The 25,669-nt window shown below is 32.5% G+C and overlaps 1 long non-coding RNA gene across 2 annotated transcripts in view; it reads left to right on the top strand.

The window, feature by feature from the left end:
- Window positions 1-25,669, top strand: part of LOC128227224 (uncharacterized) — a 33,371-nt gene that overhangs the window by 2,324 nt on the left and 5,378 nt on the right. For both annotated transcript variants that reach the window (XR_008259781.1, XR_008259780.1), the window contains exons 2-5: window positions 736-820; window positions 3,032-3,155; window positions 9,286-9,393; window positions 11,227-11,333. This is a non-coding gene — a long non-coding RNA (uncharacterized LOC128227224). The remainder of the gene's footprint in view (window positions 1-735; window positions 821-3,031; window positions 3,156-9,285; window positions 9,394-11,226; window positions 11,334-25,669) is intronic.

A 25,669-nucleotide genomic window follows, 5' to 3' on the forward strand; every position in this document is an offset into this window, starting at 1 on the left:
TAGCAAAGCTTTCATTGTAGAAATGAGTTCATGAATGTGGTGCTGGATGACAATTTTTAAAGAAAATATCGGATTATTCATGTTTGTTCTGTAGTATTGACATTTTTAAGTGTATATTGGGTTTTTCATTTTTATTAAGTCATATTTATTAATTGTGAGTGTTTGGTTACAAAATGGACTATCCTTGTGTAGAAAGCATTAAAACTGTCAAATATATATGGCGCAATATTATATTCTCCATCAACAGATTCTTGCATTTTTCTTTTCAGATTTTTTTTGAAAAGGAATATTTATAACAACACCAAAATTTAAGTGTTAAGTACAAATAACGCCATGTCAGCCGTTGTATAAAAAATGAGTTGTCCGATATATTACTGTCTGTTTCCGGACCTTCCCTGTGCCATCATACTTCATTACAACTGGAATTTTAAGCTTCTTGACCCGACCGACACTTTCCACATAATTATATTTGAAAAAAGGTATTGAAAATATTTACTAAATGTAAAAAAATATATCTGAGTGGCTAAATCTAGTTGTCTTGTATATGTGTTTTCAGAGCAAAACCACAATAATTTGAAGCTTGATTTTGTAACAGAAACCTGGTTGTATATTGCTGACTAAGACCGAATGACTGTATAACATTACAAGCTCCTGTGTGCTGTGCTTGTTTAAGTCAACTTTTTTCAGTCAGTTTGATATATAATTATGTTTGCCCTTTTTTGTCCTTTTTAACAGGACCATTTCCTGTATTGGTGGAGGAGAAAACTGATGCTCCCTCCTATTGGGATACAGAATGATGCAGAGAACCCAATATTCAAAAGTATGTAACGATTATTGTGATTCTTTATGATTTGTCTTCTCTTTTTCATTCTTCAGTATATGTTGATAAGCTAGAATTGAAAATAGTGATAAGTGCCAAGTAAATAATACCCACTTTTGAATATTTTTAAATTATTTTTTTGTTTTCTGACATGCATGATCCTTACCACTCCTGTGATTTCTCTAGATAACACTCCAAGACTTCCATTAAAATGACACTCTTATTCAAAATCAATATATACACATGTAAACAAACATAAATTTTTACTCAGATAAACCTTAAACGACTTACTAAAAAATGCATTTGTGTACAATATTTATTACTGATAAGTAAGTTTGTAACCCTGTATTTTATAACAGAAAATTGCAAAAATATTAAATGATTGGTGATAGTTACATTGTAAAATATTTACTGTGATCTACTATTATGGCATAGGGTAGAAATACAGTCTTTTAATTTTATGCACATTTTTACAAATTAAACTCGGTATCCTTCTTAAGAACTATTGTTTTCACCATTTATTCATCCTTTGTGGATATTAAAACAAAGACTTAATTGTAGTTAATCTAATTTTGGGAGTATTAAAGAGTGTATATTTAAGACTTTGAAACTGGAAGTATTAACTTCCTGTCCATCATTATTTGAAGTTTTTACTGAAATTTGGAAGTTTAGGTTTCTCGCAGTTTTCAGCTTGTAGTAAAAAATCGAATAATTAATTTGCAAGTTGCCATAATCAGATTTTTATTATTAAAATACATACTTCTTGAAGCCTTATTGAAATTGTGACCATCAAAGTAATATTGACACCAGGTGTTGATATTTTGAAATTCCAAGCCTTCAACTGTGGAAGTTTTCTTCAAAATTATGGAGTTCTTGTACATCCAAAGAATCAATTTTGGAAGTATTAGCCAATATCTAATCTAGGGAGTAATATACTTTAAACTTTAACGGAAGCCTTTACACTCTCCAAAACATGCAGATAATGATTTTTGCCAGAAGCTTTTTCCCTCATGAAACAATACCAAATTATTACACCTGTGCTTGGCATCACATTATTTGAACAAGCCTGTCTATATAAAATCTAGAATTTAATAAAACCAAGAAAGCAGTTCAGTTCACCAGTGCAAGGCTTATAGGCTTGTGCAGTTTTTACCACATGTCTTGAATGTTTAATTTTTGAGGGATGTCACTTTAGCTTTTATTAAATAGCAGACACTTTAATTGCCAAATTTTAAAAGGTCATCCTCTTCAGATGCATGAATATGACCTGCCCAACTCACATGAGTCTGTTCATTGTAAATCATTTTCTTTGTGTTGAACAAAACTAATTTAAAACTATATTAAACTTAGCCAATATTGATGTATGTCCCTATGTATGTTAATGACCAAATATAATCAAAGTTGTCAAAAAAATCAATCTGTGAGAGTGCAGCTTTTAAACTTCTAAATTGTCCACACAGTTAATCAACAAACCTGGTACATAATACTTACACTGTACCGACATTCCTGGTACATAATACTTACACTGTACCGACATTCCTCGTACATAATACTTACACTGTACCAACATTCCTCGTACATAATACTTACACTGTACCAACATTCCTCGTACATAATACTTACACTGTACCGACATTCCTCGTACACAATACTTAGACTGTACCGACATTCCTCGTACTGTACCGACATTCCTCGTACACAATACTTACACTGTACCGACATTCCTCGTACACAATACTTACACTGTACCGACATTCCTCGTACACAATACTTACACTGTACCGACATTCCTCGTACACAATACTTACACTGTACCGACATTCCTCGTACACAATACTTACACTGTACCGACATTCCTCGTACATAATACTTACACTGTACCGACATTCCTCGTACACAATACTTACACTGTACCGACATTCCTCGTACACAATACTTACACTGTACCAACATTCCTCGTACATAATACTTACACTACTTACAATATACCAACTTTTTTTTTGTCAGCAGCTCTGTATCACTGGTTTTCAGATGTGCAGAAATTGGCTCATTACAAGACAAAAAGTGTAATATGTTGTCAACCTGTGAGACTGCAGCTTTAAATATGAGTATTTTTCACTCAAGCTCCTTGATCACTTACCTTTAGGTTTAATGCACCTCCATTTTTATTTCTTTTAGGATTTTATTAATTTGGTTTAAAATGTATTACAGGCTGGAGCTACAGCTGCGGCAAATTAAAATGGAAATTATGATGGCAGTGGCCTACTTGTGTTTCACAAACCTTCCACCGAGATTGAGACCAGCATGCAAGACCAAAGTCAAAAAACACAACAAGGTACATTCTTGTTTTATAATTCTTAATGGGTTTTTTTGTCACTGTTTGTAACCTGTCTCTGAGCTATTGAAATAAAACACTACACAGAAGATTATCTCAATAACAAGGATTTTCGGTGAAATAACTGTTTTGTGCACAATGTTAGAAGACTGAGCATGCTCAAGTTAAACTTCATTTAAGGAATCAAACCAACCATACAAATAATTGAATAGTTAGTTATTGCTTAGTTGAAGCTCTGTCTATTGGTAGAAAATATGCCTGTATGGTTATAGTATTAAGACAAGAAAACGTTAATGTGTGAGAAATATTTTAAATTTTGTCCATTAAAGTTTAGTTTAAAATTCCAATTTCATTACATTTTCTTATTTTTTTTTATTTTAAACTTTTATAAAACAAAGTTTTTGTAGTATTACTACTTAAAGGGACTCACTTATGCTTTTGGATCAATTTATAATGTACCTAAAGACTTATTTTATAATTATTTGACTCTTTGAAACCAAAATTGCAGAAAAACAGCAACAATTAAAGTATTTAGAATAATCCGGCTGTATTGGGGTGCAAACCCACTGCAGAACAGGCAAGGAAAAAAAGTAAACTGAAGCCTTCACCACTCAGTCCAAAGGACTCCTATAATAGCTGATGTATATTTCAACTGTAGCCTGGGTATACAATTATTATGGGTCAGTCCGTTTATATTCTTTATTTCCAATTACAAAAAGGAAAAGGCCAGCAGTGTAATAAGTATTATTTAACAACAATGCAAAAAAGTAGAAAACATTTTTCAGATGCGACTTCAATAAGTGTCAGGACAGCAATGCCTGAGAGATAGAATGTTACGGGTAATTACATGTATGAATTAATTCTAATATTATCCAATTGATAGTTGTTAAAATGACCACTTAAATACATACACACTGACCACCCTCTCACACACTATATAATAATGTACGCGCAATCTAAACGCAAGCAGGCAATGATAAACATGAACATATGAATAAAACACCCCGTTACACTTCCCCCATAAGGGAAAGTTTGTCCTCAAATTCTAAAATAAATGTAATACGAGAATAATTTATGCAAAATATATTAATCAAACAAATTTCAGGAACCGTTATCCGATGTTCATCACACCAATCAAAAATGTTATTTAAGTTGTCTCCCTAGCACCGTATAAAATATTAAAATGTTAAATGCCTCATCAAAAAGGAAGAAACATACAAATTGTCAATGTGACAAATATATGCATGTGTACATATCTGAGTCGCAAAGCAAGAATCTTTTTTTTTTGAATGCAATTACAAGTTCAGAAAACTAAACGTACAGTATATATATATAAGATCAAATAAATAAAATATGAGCACTGAAATAAATTCATTATTAGATAAACTTGTCTATTACAACCTGAAATAAAACAGAAAATTAATTTATCTCCTGAGACTGGGTTTATATTAAAACAATCAACAACCATACATGCCATATCCCCCGGCGGGGGGAAAAATCCCCCGGAATTTCAATTCATTCCCCGGTCTCCCGGCGGGAGATAAAAATCCCCCGGAATTTAAAAAAAATAAAAAAATAATAATAATATTTTTTTTTTTAAATTTTACATCAGGCAATAATGACAAAGTGAAACCACAGTATATGAGTGAAACTCTCCAAAAGGAAACTTTAACAACAAGTGATCAATTAATTTGTAGTAATTATCAAAGGCAAAGAAATATTACACTTTTGGAAGGAAGAAATTAATAATATTTATTCTATTCTCTTATTGTCTGAAAGTCATCAAAGCTGATAGAATTAAGCACAATTTTTTTTAAGACTTTGGAGGAAGGTAAATTTAATTTAATTATCTCGAAAACATATTTTTCCAATGACATATTTTGTTCTGCAAGTGCATTACAGTATGACATGACAGTGTATCATAAAAATATGATAAATCATGACATAAAATAATTCTTTATAATGAAAAAGTTTAGAGGTTTTCAAAGCAAACTATATGTGAATACATTTTTTCATACTTGCGTCTAAAAATACTTTAAAATTTCGCCAACTTAGACCTGCTAAAAAAATCCCCCTGAATACAACCAAAATCCCCCTGAATTTTCAGCCTTTTGAACAAATCCCCCTGAATGGTCTCCAGAAAATATGGCATGTATGAACAACAAAATTGCTGACTTCCTGTTTTGCTTTTAAAAAAATCATCTTCTTTGATACCACCACTCTAAATTCAATTATACTTAACAGGAAGCCCCTTTGGGTGACCCTCTACAAAAATATGTTATGGAGTCACGATTGATCAACAACAACAACAATAGCAACAACAACAAAATGGCCAACTTCCTATATTGCTTTCTCCTCTAAAACTTCATCTCCAATTTCCATTAAACTTTACAGTAAGCTTCTTTGGGTGACCCTCTACAAAAATACACCAAAGAACATGATTGATCAACAACAACAACAACAACAAAATGGACAAAATGGATAAAATGTTAAAATCTGTATGTTATGTATCGTTAACTCTTGAAGCAAGGGCAGCAAGTATTGCTTCATGGTCTCCGTTTTTGTTGGAGATTTCTCTACTTTCTAGTTTTTGGAACAAGGGAATAGATTTAAACAAATTAAGTCTTCAACATAATCCCTTTAAGGTTATTATTGTTCTTTTTTAGGTTCATAGATTCAAATAATTCTAATACATTTAGTCTTTAGAAGATTTTTTTTTTTATTAATGATAAATTAAATAATCAGACTTTTCCATTGAACTTCATGTAGATTATTTTAAGCTAAAATCTTATCTTATTTGTGGATAGTGATTAAGCCTTAACGGATTTATTAAAAGAAACATTTGAGTTTGAACATGTGGAGGAAGGTGATGTTGACCTAGATTGTAGAGAAGTGATGATATTAGTGGAAGGTGCTGAAGGTGTTCTGATGTTTGATATTTAGAGTTTAAGGCAGTTTATTGGATGGTACATTGTTTGTTGTTTGTGTATCTATAAGGGATGCAAATGAATGGCAAAACTGATATTCGAATATTCATTAATTCTTTCGATCGAATATTCGATTACCAAAGTACATATTTTAGAAGATGTTGTTTTAAAACTACTTTGATTATTCGCTAAAGTATTAGCTGGGACATTTTTACCCTACTTTGTCATAGCCCGGAGTAAGCGCTGCCGATACTGATTTTCCCCAAATGAGCCTTTGATTTTTAGCTCTATTGGCCAAAGGCCAGAAGAGCTTATGCGATAGTTATTTGTACGTAGTATGTGCATCCGTGTGTCTGTAAACAATTCATGTTCATACGATACAGTCTTCAGTTTTAATTGTATCTTGATGAAACCTGATCATGATCATATATCCATTAGAGCTTGGTTCCTTTCGCAAACCAGCCAGATCCGCCCATGCATGCCTAGATTATGGGCCTTGATAGTATAAAAATCCTGTTAACAATTGCTCGTTAACACAATACAGACTTCAGTTTTGATTGTATCTCGATGAAACTTGTACAATATCTACATATCCATAAGAGCTCGGTTCCTTTCGAAAACAAGCCAGATCCGCCCATGCATGCCTAGATTATGGCCCTTGATGGTATAAAAAAATCAGTATGTCAGTAAACAATTGCTCATTAACATGATACAGCCTTTAGTTTTGATTGTTTCTCGATGAAACTTGTACAGTATCTACATATCCATTAGAGCTCGGTTCCTTTTGAAAACCAGCTGGATCTGCCCATGCATGCCTAGATTATGGGCCTTGAAATGATTAGATTATGGACCTTGATAGTATAAAAATGCTATTGTGTAATCAATGCTTGCGAACATGATACAGTTTTCAGTTTTGAGTATTCAGTTACCCATTAGGGGTTGGTTCATTTTCGAAAACAGTGATGTTGACCTCACAAAACCAGCCGGTAGAGCATAGGCCCTTTTGGGCCTCTTGTTTTTCATTATCAGGAAGAAAAAAAGCAATACATTATAAACAAATACGGAATAATTTCCGTAGCCTTTATATTTTTAAACAATGTGAAATTAGATGGATTACTAGTCAAATAGTGTTTGCACCAAAGAAGGGCCTTACTTAGGATGAGCAGCCTCGTTCTGAGATTGACCTCTTAATTAACTAAATATAACTATGGAAAACCCAAACTAACTCGGGAACTTAGTAAAATAATAATATGAAAACAAAGATTGATTTGACTCATCTTATGAACAACGATATAGAAAATGTATCCTAAAACGCTATATATACATTTGTATTTCAATGCTCAAACATTGTAACGAAACTTGGAAAACCTTTTAAAGCACATGGTTGTATGTCACAACATTATTGTTGCACATGGTGTTTATATCATCACTGCGATTTAGGCTATGTTAGGCACAAGTTAATTTGCAGCCAAGACCTCACATTGACCTGAAATATGAAGATTCAAATTATAATTGAACCAATTAATACAGGGGTGGCTCCAGGACTCTCTAAATGGGGGGGGGGGGGGCACAATTAATTATAAACATATCAAACTTTTTTTGAATGTATTAGTTTAATCATATAATGACATGGAATAAACATTTGTCTTCTCTGTCAATGATGTTTGGCAGATAAATTGAATTAAAAAGATATCATTTACTGAGATAAACCTTTCAAAAAACAACAAAGATATCTAACCGTTCTGGGGAATCGAACCAGAGTTGACGGACTAACAGGCTAAGTCATTAACCACTCGTCCACCTCAGACACCCATACTTATGCTTTAAAATTAGTGCTATATAAACCTTCACAAAGTATAGTGATTGCACTCAACGGTACTGTAGGTACTTTGAATGTCATTGTTATAAGTTATCTGAAGTAAAAACAAATTCAAAAAAGTTGTTTCAAATAAATTGTTATGTATTTATTTACAAGGGCTCTAGCATATTTTTTAGATAACTATACGATAATAAAAGACGAAATGGAAAGTTTCAAAGCGGAAACTTTTTTAATTTAAACTTTGTTAAATGCACGTCATGCACACACATCTTATTGGCACACAATGACATTATGAAAAGCAACTTACCCGTATAACTGCAGCAATAATTGTCTACTTTTGATCAGCTGTCTGTGTAAAATGCGGCGCTGATTCTTCAACAATTTAACTGTTAACACTCTAGAGGACACAATTTTGGCACAATCTTAATGAAACTTTGTCAGAATGTTACCCTCAATAAAATCTTGGACGAGTTTGATATGGGGTCATCTGGGGTTAAAATCTAGGTCACCAGGTCAAATTAAAGGAAAAGCTTGTTAACACTAGAGAGGTCACATTTATGACTGTATCGTCAGTAAACTTAGTGAAAATGTTAATATTAATAATCTCTGGCTCAGGTTCGAATCTGGGTCATGTGCAGTCAAAAACTAGGTCACCAGGCCAAATTGAGGAAAAGCATGGTAACACTCTTAAGGTCACATTTATGACCATATATATTGATGGAACTTGATCTGAATGTTATTCTTGATGATCTTTATTGGATCAGGTGAGCGATACAGGGCTTTCAGGGCCCTCTTATTTATTTAAAATCATTTTTATTTTTAATAACTGGGTAAACTTAAAAGGTCAAATAACAGGAAGTCAGTTAAAATACTTCTGGTTTGAGAGTACCCATAAGAAAAACCGTGGTGAAAGGTGTGATTTCAGGAAAAAAGAAAATCTGGACAGCACTTCATAAGTATGAAAAAAAGTGTATTCAAAGGGGTATTGTTGATCACTTCCTTTCACGTGAAGAAATTAGCCTTACAACCTTTGTTAAACAAAAACAAGATTTCTATATACATTTATGTAAAAGAAACACTGTATTTCTTAAATTGTGGCAGTATCATAAAATTTCAATCCATATAATTATGAATTTTCTTGGTAGTTCTGCTGTGTTCATTTTGCTTCAAATATCCAAAAACTACCAGCAAAATGGTGGTAAACACATACTCGAGTTGGCATGATCTATCCTCCAATACTAATACAATTGCAATAATGCTGCATAGATGTACCCACTCTCCCATAAGACAGTGTGATTTAAGATGCACAAGCTAGTTCCCCTAGAGTATATGGTTCTTTCACTTCTTTGCATAGTCTAACCATGCATGCTATCCTTTATTGCAGATTCACAATATGGAATCGAAAGGAGCTGACAGGGTAGACTGATTTATTAAAACACAGATGATAACACAGAAAGACGTTTCAACAGCGGTAGTCTTCGATATGTTAAAGGTACATTGAAGATGTATTCAACTCACATGTATCTCTACCTGAATGAGGTTTCTTTTCAATATTGTAACCGTAGTCATAATAAAAAAGCATATCAAGAAGAACATTTTGCTAAAATTTCACATTCACCTTCAGGTAATATCACTCTTGCATTTCATATTCAAAACAAAGATACGTGAAACAATACTATTTTAATGCAAAAGTCAATGTATTTGGCAGCCACATAAAAAATGAATTGTCTGAATACGTGAAAGTAATTTAAATTCCGTATTGAGAGCACAAATATCGGCATTGTCAAAAAATATACAATTCTACCGTTTTCATTGCATATTTTCCAGGCCTAAGACATTTATCTAGGTAAACATGACCTTTTGTGCATATTTTGTAAGTGATGATAATATCTGATTCATTTGACCACAAACATTTATGAGTGTCTAATCACCTTACAATAAAAATAGACAATTACCATGAAATCATTTGTTTATGAATAATAACTAAACTTTGTTTTTAAATATGGAAACATTCAACTTTTCATCGAAGTTAAAGTGTTTTTTACTGCATTTATATTTCAAATGCATGTGTGCTCGCCGATTTGAATACACATATATTTTAAATGGATGTTTTACAGAATATTGTCATGCACTGATAATTAAACGTCTAATTAATAAATTGTAAGTGATGAAAATATATCCTTTTTAACCAGGTTTCACTATGTGACGACAAATGGTATTGGGGCGGGCAGACAGGCGGCATCAAACTCACATATGAAACTGAACAATTTCAGTAATAGTAGACATATCTTGTATTTGGTGTTCCTAGAGTTAAGGTCAAGGTCACTGTTACTTCAAAAAACAGTTAAAACAGATTAACTTTTGTTAGGGTTGACATACCTTGAGACTTTAAAGATGCCTTTCATTGGATTGCGTTTTAGGTTTCAAGGGTCAAGGTCAAGGTCACTGGTTCTAAAAATAAAAAAATAAAGTTTTAACTGAATAACTTAAGTTAAGGTTGACATATCTTATACCAGCTTGATATAAAGAAAGAGTTTATGGATATCTTTCATGGCTTGTGTTTGGGGTCCTAATTAGAGTCAATGTCACTGTTACTAAAAATAGAAAAATGGTTGAAACTGAATTATTAGTTAAGGTTGACATACCTTAACCAAACTTGGTATAAAGGAAAAGTTTTTGGACAGTCTTTTCATAGGTTTGCGTTTGGGGTCCCTAGATACAAGGTCAGGGTCACTGTTTCTAAAAATAGAAAAAAGTTGAAACTAAATAACTTTAGTATTACATTAAAAGGTTGACATATCTTAACCAATCTTGGTATGAAGGAAGATATTAGTGATACCTTTCATGAGATTGCGTTTAAGGTCCCTAAGACTGTTACTAAAATGAAATGACAAGCAACACCGTTCAAAATGAGCATCAATGTTCAACATTGATTTTGATTGCTGTCCTCTGATACCCGTGTCTTTGACCAACTTCTTTTTTTTTAAACTACATACATTTTTGACCGTGAGTACAGTTTTAAAGCATTTTTTGTCAGATGACCTTTACTTGGCACGTAGTAAAATAGTTAATGCAATTAATCTGCTTACAATACTTTCTGTCCTGAGATGTTGAACGCAAACACAAAACGTGATATTTATGTATGTTGCCTTTTACATACATACATGCTCTTGATTAAAAATGACCACAAGAGCCATGCCAGTAGAGCATAGGCCCTTATGGGCCTCTTCTTTACCAAAACTGTGAATATCTCAATGCTAGGTAAAAACTTCTTAAATAAATTACCCTGTATGCAGTTATCTAGATTTTTACGCTCCTCTTGCAGATACTGCTGTGGGTGTACATGGACTTCTGAAGCATCAGTGTGATTTACCACCTGTGTGAAAGCAACATCTCCAGTCAGAAATAATTATCAAACTCCTGAGCAGCATGGTAAGCTTTTGCATATTAATTTCCAGACCTCCTTTGCCGAAGCTTTGTTTTGTTTGTTTTACAAAAGGATGCGAGACTTTTCCAAAATAAGAACGGATGTACTTTTGTTAACGTTGACGAGGCAAGTTGACATTTTTACTAGTGATTATATACCATCATGCCATTGTAGTCATGTAGGAAAGGGGCGACCGCGACCCAATATTCTGGCTAAAAACGGCAAAGGGGCGCAAATATTTGATACCGATTTTCCTAATAATCGTTTTTTTTAATAAAGCTACGCGCATAAAGATCAATACAAGTCTGACACGATTTGAAATAAAGAGATCACCAGGTCAAATCTAGCTGATTTGGTTGGGAAAGGCTTGAAAACAGTCGGCGGATTAATAAAGACGGTTAAGTGAAAGAAAAGGCAATAAGACAATACTTATTTGTATTGTTTCTGATGTTTCAAAAACTGTAGTTTATTGTGATAATTGCAATTACTCAGTTACATAGAATTATCGGTAAATAGCCAGTATGACTGTATCATTTCAAACTCTTATAAAAGTTTGAATTTAAAATGGACATACCAAATCAGCCTAAAAGTTTTCGTGCTCTGCTAATATCAATTTAAGAAAATATTTTAAAAAATTATCCCCGAAAAATAGCCTTTTTTTCAGATTGGTACCACTTTTGCAAATTTGTCATAAATGTGATTGCCAATGGAAAACAACATTATTTTTTTATCATTTAGCACAAATGTGTCTTTAATTTCCTGAATGCATGTGTGAACCGATAGATAAATAATGTTATAGAACCAATTAATGACCTTGTGTAGCATTAGCTCTTAAGGCATTGCAAGAAGTAAGTGGTTTATATCTATGTGCATTTGAGAGAAACCCCCATATTGACCTCCCATTTCAACAGTAACAATAAAATGTGCCAAATAACCTCATCAAGTTCACAGTTGATATTTATGTCTCTCCAATTGACGTGGAGACAAATTGTTTTTGGCCTGTCAATTAGTCAGACTGTCACTACATCACACTTTGTTCCCACTCAAGAACTATAGAACGCTGAGACCCATACTTGTTATGCTAATTGGTCGTGACTAGAAGACGTCCACTATATATTTTGGGGTCACAAAGTCAAAGGTTAAGGTCTCTGTGACCTTGAGGTAAAGAAATGGTTTCCGCTCTATAACTTAAGATCCTTCGAGTCAAGGAAATGCATTCTTGGTATGCTAGTTGTTCATTACTAATAAATAACCCCTATTGATTTTGAGATCGAAAGGTCAAAGGTCAATGTTACTTCCAGGAAAAAAAGGATATGTTGGCAGTGACCTTAAGCTTAAACATGGTTTCTGCTCAATAACTAAAAAAAGATTGTACCAAAGAACTTCCTACTTGGTATGCTAGTTGTTCATGACTAGTAGATGACTCCTTTTGACTTTGAAATCAGTAGGTCAAAGGTCAAGGTCACCATGACCTTCAGTTGAAAAAACGGTTCCCATTCAATAACTAAAGAACACTGACAACCAGGAATTTCATACTTGGTATGCTAGTTAATAATGACTAAAAGATGACCCCTAGTGATTTTGAGTAGCTTTTTGCATATATATTGAGATCAAAAGGTCAAAGTTCAAGATTACCTTCAAGTAAAAAATGATATTTTGGTGGTGACCTTTAGCTTAAAAATGATTTCTGCTCAATAACTAAAGAACTCTTGTACCCAGGAAATTAATACTTGACTTAATACTGTTAGTCTGAAATCACACTTTGTTTCCGCTCAATAAATAAAAAATTCTTGCACCCAGGAAATTCATACTTGGTATGCTAGTCGGTCATGACTAGTAGATGACCTCTATTGATTTTGAGATCAATAGGCCAAAGGTCAAGGTTGCTGTGACATTAATGTGAAGGAACGATTACCGCTCAGTAACTTGAGAACACTTGCACCCAAGATCTTAATACTTGGTATGCAAGTTGGTCATGTAGAAGATCCCTATTGATGTTATGATCAGTAGGTCAAAGGTCAAGGTCATGATTACATTGAGCTGATAAAATGGTTTCCATTCAATAATTGAATAACGCTTGCGCCCAGGAACAATGCAAAATTTGTTTACATTTTCCATTTTCCAGGATTAATCAACAACTCTTTTTTCTATTAAATATTTAATACGGTTGAATAAACTTCACTGTTGGTTCATCTCCAGTCCAAAATTACAAATTTCATGTCCATCATTTATTTTTTCTCAGATACCAACACACAATAGGGGAGACAAGCGCATTTTCAAAAAAGCAATCACTAGTTAGAATAACCTTTGGTTTTGAAAGGTTTAGAATATTTGTGGTTGGATGGCCATGGTGGCAGTGACAGTCAGGGATGGTCAGCATACACTTAAGTAAAAGATAAAGGTGAATCAATTTAGTAATTGTATACAGTATAAATATAAATTACAACTCAAAGGTCCTTTATATTTTTTGTTCAAGCTATGTTGGATTGCTTTAACCTTTGCCAACATTATACAGGGCTAGTTTACTATATAACTATAAATCAATGAAATCTACTATCCACTAACAACAGGCCAGATTGTTTAACAGAAGTGTTCCTATAAAGATGGATTTATAAAACTCTTTCAGGCCATGTGTTTTGTTTTTAACTTGGCCTTTCATAGAAGTGCTTAGGGGACAAGTGGTTTAAACTTAAAAGGTTGACTTTGAGTTGCAGTATGTAGAAAGGAACTTGTATGATTAGATAGGACATAGCATGTATATGGAAAACTAGATGGCATGACCAAAATGTTATATTTTTAGTCTTTCATGCGTACTGAAAACTAACCATGGATACTGGAGGCTGATAGAACCAAGCATGGTCACTGGTAAAACCTACCCTGGATGTTGATAGAAACAACCATGGATGCTGATAGAACCTACTGTAGAATTAAAGAACTTCATTCAAGAAAGGATCTTCAAGAAGTCTAGAACTTATTCAAAGAAGGATCTACAAGAAGCCATAAACTTCATTAACGAAAGGACCTAGAAGAACAAAACAGAACAGACAGTTTATTTGACTTATACAAGTGTACATGTCGTAATACATATAGTTATACATATAAACATGCCATGTATCTCAACTTACAAACATAGTATGTTTGCTTATATTATATTTCATTATATTATGTAAATTGAATACCAAATAAGTAATATGTTAACTTTGGCAGTGAGGGAATGTTTCATAGATACTATATCAAGTTAAATTATCTATATGTGAGTTGCGTATAACAATTGATTCTTTAATATATTTGCAAACATTCATAAAATCTTTATTATTACATGATCAGGGTTCGAATTTAGACTCGCATACTCGCAAAATGCGAGCGATATTTGGAAATTGCGAGTGACTTTTATTCAAGCTCGCAAAATTCTGCGAGTGGCTTTTTCTAGACCACAAAATGTTAAAAGGAAAGTAGAATAAACATGAACTTAATTCCGCTATGTAGTCGAGTGTGAACAGCCTATAAGTGGCATGTTTACACTACCGGTATAAAGAAGACAGTACGGAGTCACGCTCTAGTAGGTTTTCAAAAATAGAACAAATACGGAAAAGGCCGAGTTTTATCTCGAATCTTTCCGGGATGCTCCGAGGCGTGCATAATACAAAGTAAATACGAATGACGTAATCACCTAGCTCAATCATTGGCTAAATTTAGCGCTTTTGCGCACTATATGTAAACCCCATCATCCTTTGAATACATTTCCGCCCAACTGTCAAATTGAATAGACTTCGTTGATCGATATAGTTCATGGTCCAAAGTATCCACGCTACATTTACTGTTGCTTTTTTATTTTAAATATATTTTATTTTATTGTTTTTAATACTTACAAGCTTAATGAAATCTGTAGCGTGCTTGTCGAATGGGTATTAAATTACCCGATGGCGAGGGTAAATATACAAAGTGAACAATGTCAAATTATTGGACAGCTTTGTTATCAAAAAGCTGCCAGCATCAGACGAGTCTTTCCATACCCCCCAAATAGAATAAGCCATCAACAAGTTCTAGTAGTCGAGTCACTTTTAAATATTCATAATATGTCTTAGGTGTTAATTTCTACTTTAATTAGACAATATTATAAGGGAATAAAGCAAATAATAAAATTGCAAGTTGATTTGTCATTTTGCGAGTTGCCTCAAAATGCACTCGCAAAATTTTGCGAGTGTTCCTCAAAGTTAAATTCGAACCCTGATGATTCCAATAACTGATGGAATTTGAATACAGATGGATTATATACATTATATACAGCATTGTTTTATATAAGTTACATGTAACTGATGATATCATTGACAAATACTTATGTGGTGATATTCATCCTCTATGTCTCTACGATTACAACATAAACAATATCTTTCATTATGAGGTATATTATTACGAGGTACATTATTAGTGCATAACATCCTGTTTGTATTCTCAAAGGGTGTACAGAAAATCTCAATCTTACAAAGTATAAAGTAAATTATTTTAGAACTAAATCCAAATATATTTCATAATCAAAGGCCAAAAACTTCACAACCAAAAGATATAAATATATGATTGTTTGCTCACATTCTTTTTTTCATGGGCATTGTGTATAATCAAAAAGTAGGTACAACAACATTCATAAACATGCAAAGTAACATTCTACTCTTCTTTGTATTGTTAGAACTACTTCGCCTTTCAGTTTTGAGCCATGATATATGTTTTTCAGGATTTTGTTGTCATTTTAATGTTAGTCATGGTAAATGTATTATGCTTTGATGAAAAATATTTTTGCTCAACTTTGGTTTATGCATTGCATAATATTAGAGTAGTGTTGTTTATTTTTAAACTTGTGTCTGTATTGTAGCCACAGTACTTGTATTGGGTGACTTGAATGATGTTGTCTTAATTGTGTTTTTATGCTCATTTTATAGCAAAATCTATATCGGAAAAAAATGTTTTATAGTTGCTGTGTTTTTAGCTATTTTAATGGTAGCCAATGTTAGTGTATGACATGATTGTGCTCAAGTGTCTTAAGATTTTTATGTATTCTAAGTTCTGTTTTTGAAGCCTCAGTTTCTTTATATCATGATTTTTTAGTGTGGTGTTTTTGCTTTATTTATTTTTTGCTTATTTATGATAGCCACAGTAAATGCATCAAGCTTATGATGTTAATGTTACGTCAGGTTGTTTTGGCTCCTCTAAATGGCACATTGGTGTATGTAAGTTTGTGTCATATATTGTCATATATTGTCTTGTTTTTCCAGTGTTTTGTGTTAAACTTGGAATTTTTGTGTTAGTGTTGTTGGTTTGTTTTTGGATTCTTTAAAGCCATAATTCCTGCATCAAGAAGCCATGTATCAAGTGATATTGAATGCTTTGGCTCATTTAGGCAGCAATAGTCTATGTTCTATTATATGAGGAAGTATATTGTAAATGTGTGTTTGGCTTATTCAGTGAATTGCATTTTAATATCGGCTTGGTTAATGTGTGAAGCCGCGCTGTATGAATGAAATCTGTTGTATTGTTAGTTTGTTTTAACTGTTTGTGAAGCCGTGCTGTGTGTATGCAGTCTGTTGTATTGTAATTTTCTTTTAACTGTTTATAAAGCCTCGCTGTATGTATGAAGTCTGTTGTACGTTAGTATTTAGCTCTCATGGCCAAAGGCCAGAAGAGCTTATGTGATGGTAATGTGTATGTTGTATGTGCGTCCGTGCGTGCGTCCGTGTGTCCGTGTATCTGTAAAAAAATTCTTGTAAACATTTTTTTGTTAACACGATACAGTCTTCCGTTTTGATTGTATCTCGATGAAACTTGTATAGTATTTAGATAATAATTAGAGCTTGTTTTTTTTCAAAAACCGGCCAAATTCGCATATGCATGCCTAGATAAAGGGTCTTGAAAGTTTTAAATTAAAGAAATGCTATTTTTAGCTAACCTAGTTTTAGCCAGATCCACATGAGTGAATTATATTTTTAGTCAAGTTTACATGTGTAAACTCAAGTTTAGGACTAAGGGAGAGAATTTGCATTTTGTACTGCAGTTGATTTTGTGAAATACTCTGCCTTGTTCTTGTTGAAAGCCAAAAGGCCATTTTTTAGCTCTAAGTGCCTGTAGTTTGCACATTCATCTTAACAACATTGGTTGTGAATGTTTGTTCAAGTTATGCACCTGGGGTCATTACTGGCCACACCTAGGGTTCACAGGTTTGGTAAAATTAAATTGGGATAGGTTTGAAAATCTTTTTGTGTTTTTTTGTATCCATTTCAATAGAATTGCTTGCGAATGTTTGTTCAAATTGATCAATGTTTTCCTCGGATGCCCTTGACTTTGACCTTTTGACCAACTCTTTTTAAATTTTTAAAACTACAGAATTTTTTACCATGAGTACAGTTTTGAAAGCATTTTTTTTGTCAGATGACTTTTACTTGCCACATATTAAAATAGTTCATGCGACTAATCTGCTTACAATTCTTTCTGGGCTCAGATGTTGAACGTGCAACGTTTTCAGGTAACCCACACACAAAATGTGAACTATATGTCTGTTGCCTATTACCCTTACATACATGCTGTGGATCAAAATGACCACAAAAGCCATGCCAGTAGAGCATATGCCCTTTTGGGCCTCTTGTTTACAGTTGGTAAAACCATGCTATATGTAAGAAGTATGTTGTATTGTAAGTTTGTTTTTACTGTTTTTTTAACCATGCTATAGGTATGAAGTATGTTATAATGCTAGTTTGTTTTAACTGTTTGTAAAGCCATGCTATATGTATGAAGTATTTTGTATTGTAAGTGTTTTTCAGTTTGTAAATTATGTAAGAAGTCTGTTGTATCATTAATTCTTTTTACTGTTTGTAAAGCCATGCTGTATGTGTGCATTATGATGTATTGTAATTTGTTTTTTCTGTTTGTAAAGCCATGCTATATGAAATACGTCTTTTGTGTTGTACGTTTGTTTTTACTATTTGTGAAGCCATGCTGTATGTAGGAAGTCTGTTTTATTGTAAGTTAGTTTTTACTGTTTGTGAAGCCATGATGTGTGTAGGAAGTCTGTTTTATTGTAAGTTAGTTTTTACTGTATGTGAAGCCATGATGTATGTAGGAAGTCTGTTTTATTGTAAGTTAGTTTTTACTGTATGTGAAGCCATGATGTATGTAGGAAGTCTGTTTTATTGTAAGTTAGTTTTTACTGTATGTGAAGCCATGATGTAATGTAAGCTTGGTTTATGTCCTTTAATTTATTGTATATTATAAATGTAAATAGTATGAATGAAGTATTGATGTATGAAGTCTGTTGTATTGTACGTTTGTTTTTACTCATGTGAAGCAATGATGTGTGTTAAGTATGCATGAAGGCTTTTGTATTGTTAGTCATTTGTATTGTAAGTTTGTTTTTACCGTTTGTGAAACCATGTTTCATGTATGTTGTCTGTTGTATTGCATGGATGATACACTGTTTGTGAATCAATGCTGTATTTATGAAGTTGGTTGTATTGTAAGTTTATTTTGACTGTTTGAAAAGCCATTCTGTATTTAAGGAGTCTGTTGTATTGTTCGTTTGTGTTAACTGTTTGGAAGCTATGCTGTATGCATAAGGCCTATTGTATTGTAAGTTTGTTTTTACTCTTTAAAAAGCCATGCTGTATGTATGTAGTTTGTTGTATTGTAAGTTTGATTTTACTGTTTGTGAAGCCATGCTGTGTGTATGTAGTATGTTGTATTGTAAGTTTGATTTTACTGTTTGTGAAGCCATGCCATGTTTATGTAGTCCTTTATATTGTAAAATGTTTTTATTGTTTGTAAAGTCATTCTGTAAATATGAAGTTTGTTGCATTGTAAAGTTGTTCCTTACTGTTTATAAAGCCATGATGTATGTCTGTTTTATTGTTAGTTTGTTTTTACTGGTTGTAAAGCTATGCTGTATGTATGAAGTATGGTGTGTTGTAAGTTTGTTTTTACTGTTTGTAAAGCCATGCTGTGTGTATGTAGTATGTTGTATTGTAAGTTTGTTTTCATTGTTTGTGAAGCCATGCCATGTTTATGGATTTGGTAGTTTTGTAAGTTTGTTTTTACTGTTAGTAAAGCCATGCTGTAAGTATAGAGTATGTTGTATTGTAAGGTTGATTTTTCTATATTTAAAGCCATGGTATATGTAAGAAGTCTTTTGCATAACGTTTACTGTAAGTTTGTTTTTACTCTTTGTTAACCCATGCTGCATGTATGTATAACATTTGTAGTATTTTTGTAAGATTGTTTTTACTCTTTGTAAAGCCGTGCTGTATGTATAACATTTGTAGTATTTTTGTAAGATTGTTTTACTCTTTGTAAAGCCATGCTGTATGTATAACATTTGTAGTATTTTTGTAAGATTGTTTTTTACTCTTTGTTAAGCCATGCTATATGTATAACATTTGTAGTATTTTTGTAAGATTGTTTTTTTTTACTCTTTGTTAAGTCATGCTGTATGTATAACATTTGTAGTATTTTTGTAAGATTGTTTTTTTTTACACTTTGTTAAGCCATGATGTATGTATAACATTTGTAGTATTTTTGTAAGATTGTTTTTTTTTACTCTTTTTTAAGCCATGCTGTATGTATAACATTTGTAGTATTTTTGTAAGATTGTTTTTTTTACTCTTTGTTAAGCCATGATGTATGTATAACATTTGTAGTATTTTTGTAAGATTGTTTTTTTACTCTTTGTTAAGCCATGATGTATGTATAACATTTGTAGTATTTTTGTAAGATTGTTTTTTACTCTTTGTTAAGCCATGATGTATGTTAGAGCATTGTTTTATTGTAAGTTTGTTTTTACTTGTTGTTAAGCCATGTTTATTTATGAAGCCTATTGTATTGTGGTAATGTAAGCTTGTGTAATCATTTAATTTATTGTATATCATAAATTTAAATAGTATGAATGAAGTATATATGTATGTAATGCTGTATGTATGAAGTCTGTTGTATTGTGAGTTTGTTTGTACTCATGGTAAAGTCTTTGATAAGCCATGCTGTATGTATGAAGTATGTTGTATTGTAAGTTTGATTTTACTCTTTGTAAAGCCATGCTGTCTGTTTAGTATGTATTAAGGATTTTGTATTGTAAGTCTTTTGTATTGTATGTTTGTTTTTACTCTTTGTAAAGCCATGCTGGGTGTATGAAGTTTGTTGTATTGTAAGTTTGGTTTTACTTTTAGTAAAGCCGTGTTGTGTGTATTGTTTTTACTGTTTGTTAAGCCATGCTGTATGTATGAAGTCTGTTGTATTGTAAGTTTGTTTTTACTTTTTGTAAAGCCATGCTGTGTTTATGAAATCTGCTGTTTTGTAAATTTGTTGTTTTTTTCCATTAGTTTAGCCATGTACGATTTACTCGTATATTTATGAATCTTATTGTATTGTCGGTCTGTTTTTACTCTTTGTTAAGCGGGTGCTTGTATGTCTATTTTATTGTAAGTTTGGCTTTACTCGTTGAAGCCATGTATGTATGGTCTGTTGAACTATAAGTTTGTTTTTACTGTTTGTAAAGCCAAGCTTTATGCATTTAGTATGATGTACTGTAAGTTTGTTCTTTGCATCTTTTTATAGGCCATGATATATACATTCTTCTTACGTTTGATTTGGCTCCATACTGATTGTTTTATATCTTTATATGTTATGTTATATGTTTGATTTATGTTGATTATTTAAAACTCCCTCCTAGGTTTTTTTTTTTATTTTTACCTTACCATTTCAAATGGATGGAGTATGTTGTCTTGTAAGTTTGCTTTTGTACTATCATTGTAGCCAAGCAATATCTATGTATAGATTCTGGCATATTGTTTGTTGTTTGGGCTTTATATGGTAGCGATCCTACATGTTTAAAGTTTGGTGTTGTTTTTTTAAGTTTATAAAACTATGAATTGTAGCCATGCAATGCATATAACGTCTGTTGTAGTGCAAGTTTGACTAAAATTGCCATGTTATGGCAGCCATGCTATATGTATGAAGTATTATAATTTTGTATTATTAGAATGCTATCATTTTGATTTATTAAACCTGGTGTATTGTTTGTTTTGGCTTTTTATTAAAGCCATGCAACATGTATTCAGTCTGGGGTAATATGAGATTGTTTTGGGCTCTTTATTATACCCTTCCTCTATGTATGAAATGTGTTGTATTGATAGATTGGGTTTGGCTCTTTATGGTAGCCATGTTACCTGTATGAAGTCTGAGGTATTGTTAGGTTGTACATGTATTTGGTTCTTTATTGTAACCATATTAAATGAATGAAGTCTGGTGTACTGTTAGGTTGTGTTAGGTTCTTAATTGTAACCATGTTATACATATAAATGAAGTATGGTGTATTGTTAGGTTGATTTTGGCATTTAATTGTAGCCATGCTATATCATATGTATGAAGTATGGTGTATTGTTAAGTTGTGCTTGACCTTTCATTGTAGCCATGCTACATCAAATGTATGAAGTATGGTGTATTGTTTGTGTTTTTTTTATCTCTTTATTATATCCTTGTTAGCTTGTTTTGGCTCTTTATGGTAGCCATGCTTTGTTATCTGTTGTGTTGTTAGTTAATTTGTGTATTAATATGTAATACTATTTATATATTTATATAAGTGCCTGTGTATTGTTAGTTTGATTTTTATGGCTATGTATGAAGTCTGGAATGTTGTTAGAATTGTTTTTGCTCTTTATTGTAGCCATACTTTATGTATAAAATCTTGTGTATTGTCTGTTTGATTATTGTCAGTTTATTTCAGCCATGCTATATGTACGAAGGATGGTGCATTGTTAGGTTTTTATTTTTATGATAACCAGGCTACATGTATTGAATTTGTTGTTTGTTTATTTTTGGCTCCTTCTTGTAGCGATGCCCTATTTTTGCAATATGTGTATTGTTGTTTTCTTATTGGCTCTTCATTGAGGCCATGCTAAACATAATAAGGCTTATGTATTGTTATCTTTATATCTTTATGGTGGCCATGCTTCATTTTAACATGGGTTAAATATGTTGTATTTTTATATTGTTTGTATTTTATGAAAGCCATTTTCTGTGTATGCAGTTTGGTGTAGTGTTAGTTTGTTATAGTGTCTTTTTCGTAGCCATGTAACATGTATTTAATCTGTTGTGTTGATATTTTTGTGAAAGCCTTCCTCTGTGTATGACTTGTGTTGTATTGTTGTTGTTTATTATTATTCTTAGTATTATATCCATGCTGTATTTATGAAGTATGCTGTGTTGTAAGTTTGTTTTGGCTCTTTATTTCAGCCATGCTATTTGAATGATGCCTTGAGAATTGCTTATTTGTCTTTTTATGATAGCTTTTCTATATGTAAAACGTCTGTGTAATCTAAGTTTGTTTTGGGGGTTATTAGTAGCAAAACCATAATTTTGTATTTGATATGTTGAATTACCATGTTTTGTTTAAAACAATTATATATGAAGTCATGTGTATTTTAGTGTTTGTTTTCTTTGAAGAAGCCATGCTAATATTGTATGAAGTCTGACTTATTGTTAGTTAATTGTTACATTATTAAAACCATGTTCCATGCATAAGGTCTGTTGTACCTTATTGTGTCTGACACTGTATTGTTAATCTGATCATGAAATAGAAGTCTGTTTATATGTATGGGTATTGTGATTTTTTAGTTTGTTTTTCCCCTTTTATGCCACATGTGTCGAGTAAGATGTGTTGGTACTTTTATTATGTTTTTTATGGTAAGCTTCCTTGTTTAGAGCATATAGTAATATTAGTTTGTTTTTGTCTGTTATGGTACCCATGATGGGTATGAAGTGTGTTGAAATTGTAACTATTTTTAAGTGTTGTTTTAGAGTAGTGCGCCATTCTAGTTGTATGAAATCTGGTAATATAAGTCTTTAATTATAGCAATGCAATTTGTATGTAGTTTGTTGAACTTTTTGTCTTCTTTTGGCTCTGTATTGTTTTTGCTTGTTTCTTTGTTATTTTTCTATGGTTGTCATTTTATGGAATTGTAGGCTGATGCATCACAATTTGTGTTTGTAATCGTTAAGTAGCCATGCCATATAATTTATGAAGTATTTGTTTTTGCTTTTTGCTCTTTACAGAATCCATGCTTTATACACACGTTCTGTTGTATTGTTAGAGTGTTTTAATGGTCTGCTTGTAAACGTTTTATATGTTTAAAGTAATTTGATTGTTTTAGTTAATTCTTGTTATATGTATGAAGACTGTTGTGTTGTTAGTTTGATTTTGGTTTTTTGGTAGCCTCGATTGCTATATGTATTGTTTGGTGTATTGTAAGATTGTATGTTGCTGTTTTTCATGGTTGTCTTGCTATATGTATGTATTATTGTGTATTGTTAGTTTGTTTTTCTCTTTTTGTTCATATGGTTTTAAAGCCATTTGTATTGTTAGATTTTATTGTTTCTTCGTGGCAGCCCTTTTATAAATGTGAAGTCTGTTGTATTGTTAGTTTGTTTTTGGCTCCCCATGGCAGCCATGCTGTAAATGTGAAGTCTGTTGCATTGTTAGTTTGTTTTTGGCTCCCCCATGGCAGCCATGCTGTAAATGTGAAGTCTGTTGCATTGTTAGTTTGTTTTTGGCTCCCCCATGGCAGCCATGCTGTAAATGTGAAGTCTGGTATATTTTTAGTTTGGTTTTAGCTCTTTTATGTATGACATGTTAAATGCGTGAAGTCAGTGTTTTAAGGTTTGTTTTTGGCTCTGTTTGGTAGTTCTGCTATTTGTTTGAAGCCTGTTCTTTTTGCTCTTCATATTATTTGGTTTGGAGTCATAATTTATATAACATGTTTTGTTTGTTTTATGTTATGGGTAACAAACTATATCTTTTTACATTTTTGCAGTTGAGTGACTTTTAAGCATTAGTTAATATTAATAGTCATTGGCAACCATGGTCTATGTAATTTGTTAATATATTTTTAATCGCTGCCATGTTTTTGTTTTGTTTTTGTCCTAGTTTTGAAACATATATTGAGTGATTTTGCAACCATTCTGCTTTAACTTATATTTCTCCATTAGAAAATAACACTTTATATATTTAGATTGTTTTCAAGAACTAAAAGGTAATTGGATTGCATTAAACGTGCGTCTTCCATGTAGCGGGTGTGTCCCTGCAGTCCTATATATGACTACTACACATTCTCTTCTACTAGAACATTCTCTGTCAGCTTGGCCACAAAACATGTAAAAAACCTGCTTATTATTTTAAAACAAATAAGCTTTTAAGAATTCCTGACCAATTAGGCCTCGGAAAAAAAATAGTTTTGACTACCCAACCCAACATACCAAATAGGCACTGACCTTTCCCTTTTTATACTTGGTTGTTTTTAGATCTACTGGCCAAAGAGCTTATGAGATAGTTATGTGTTCGTATTATATACGTCTGTAAACAATTCCTTGTGAACACGATACAATCTTCAGTTTTTCATGTATTTCTATGAAACTTGTACAGTGTTTAAATATATATTTGAGCTTGGTTCCTTTCAAAACAATGCCGAGATTATTGCCATTGAAAGTTTAAAAAAATCTATTTTAGCTAACCTAGTTTTAGTCAGGTCTGCATGAGCGAATTCTATTTGTAGCCATGTTAACATGTAAAGTCAAGTCTAGGATTTAAGGAAGACAACTTGCTTTTTTGGTTCTGCAGTTGGTTTTGTCAATTACTCCGCCTTGTTCTTGCTGAAAGCCATAAAGCCAATTGATTAGCTCTATTATCTGTATTTCGCGCATATTGTTAAATTTATGCACCCGGGGTCAGTACTGCCCACATCAAGTGTTCACAAGTTTGTACACTTAATTTGGGAAATGTTGAAAAACTGTTCGTGTTTTCGCGCATCCATCTGAGCATAATTGCCTGTGAATGTTTTGTTCAAATTATGCCACTGGGGTTATAACTGGTCATCCAACGTGTTCAAAGGTTTGGACTTGCTATTTTGAATAAGGCACAATTCAGTGATCTGCTACCAGGGTTGTTCAAATTATGACCAAATTATGGGTCAAAGCTGGCACTGTCCCCTGGGGTCACAATTTTTCTAGAAACTTATTTAAGAAAATTTTCAAAATCCTCTTGTTTCAAAGCACAAAGCTCGTTGATATTTGTTGTGGAGCATCATATGATGACTGTCAAGCAAAGCGATGACTGTCAAGCAAAGCATTTGAAAATATGCCCATTACGCTAAAGCTGGCCCCACCCCTTTTGATTTTTTTTTAATTTTTAAAGCTACAGCAATGATAATTAGACCATGTCTACAGTTTTGCAAATGAGAACCAATGTTGTCCTCGAATGCCCTTAATAATTGACCTTTTGACCAACTTCTTATTTTTAAAACTACAGAAAATTTGACCA

The sequence above is a fragment of the Mya arenaria genome, chromosome 3, assembly GCF_026914265.1.
Source record: "Mya arenaria isolate MELC-2E11 chromosome 3, ASM2691426v1".
Lineage (NCBI taxonomy): Eukaryota > Metazoa > Mollusca > Bivalvia > Myida > Myidae > Mya > Mya arenaria.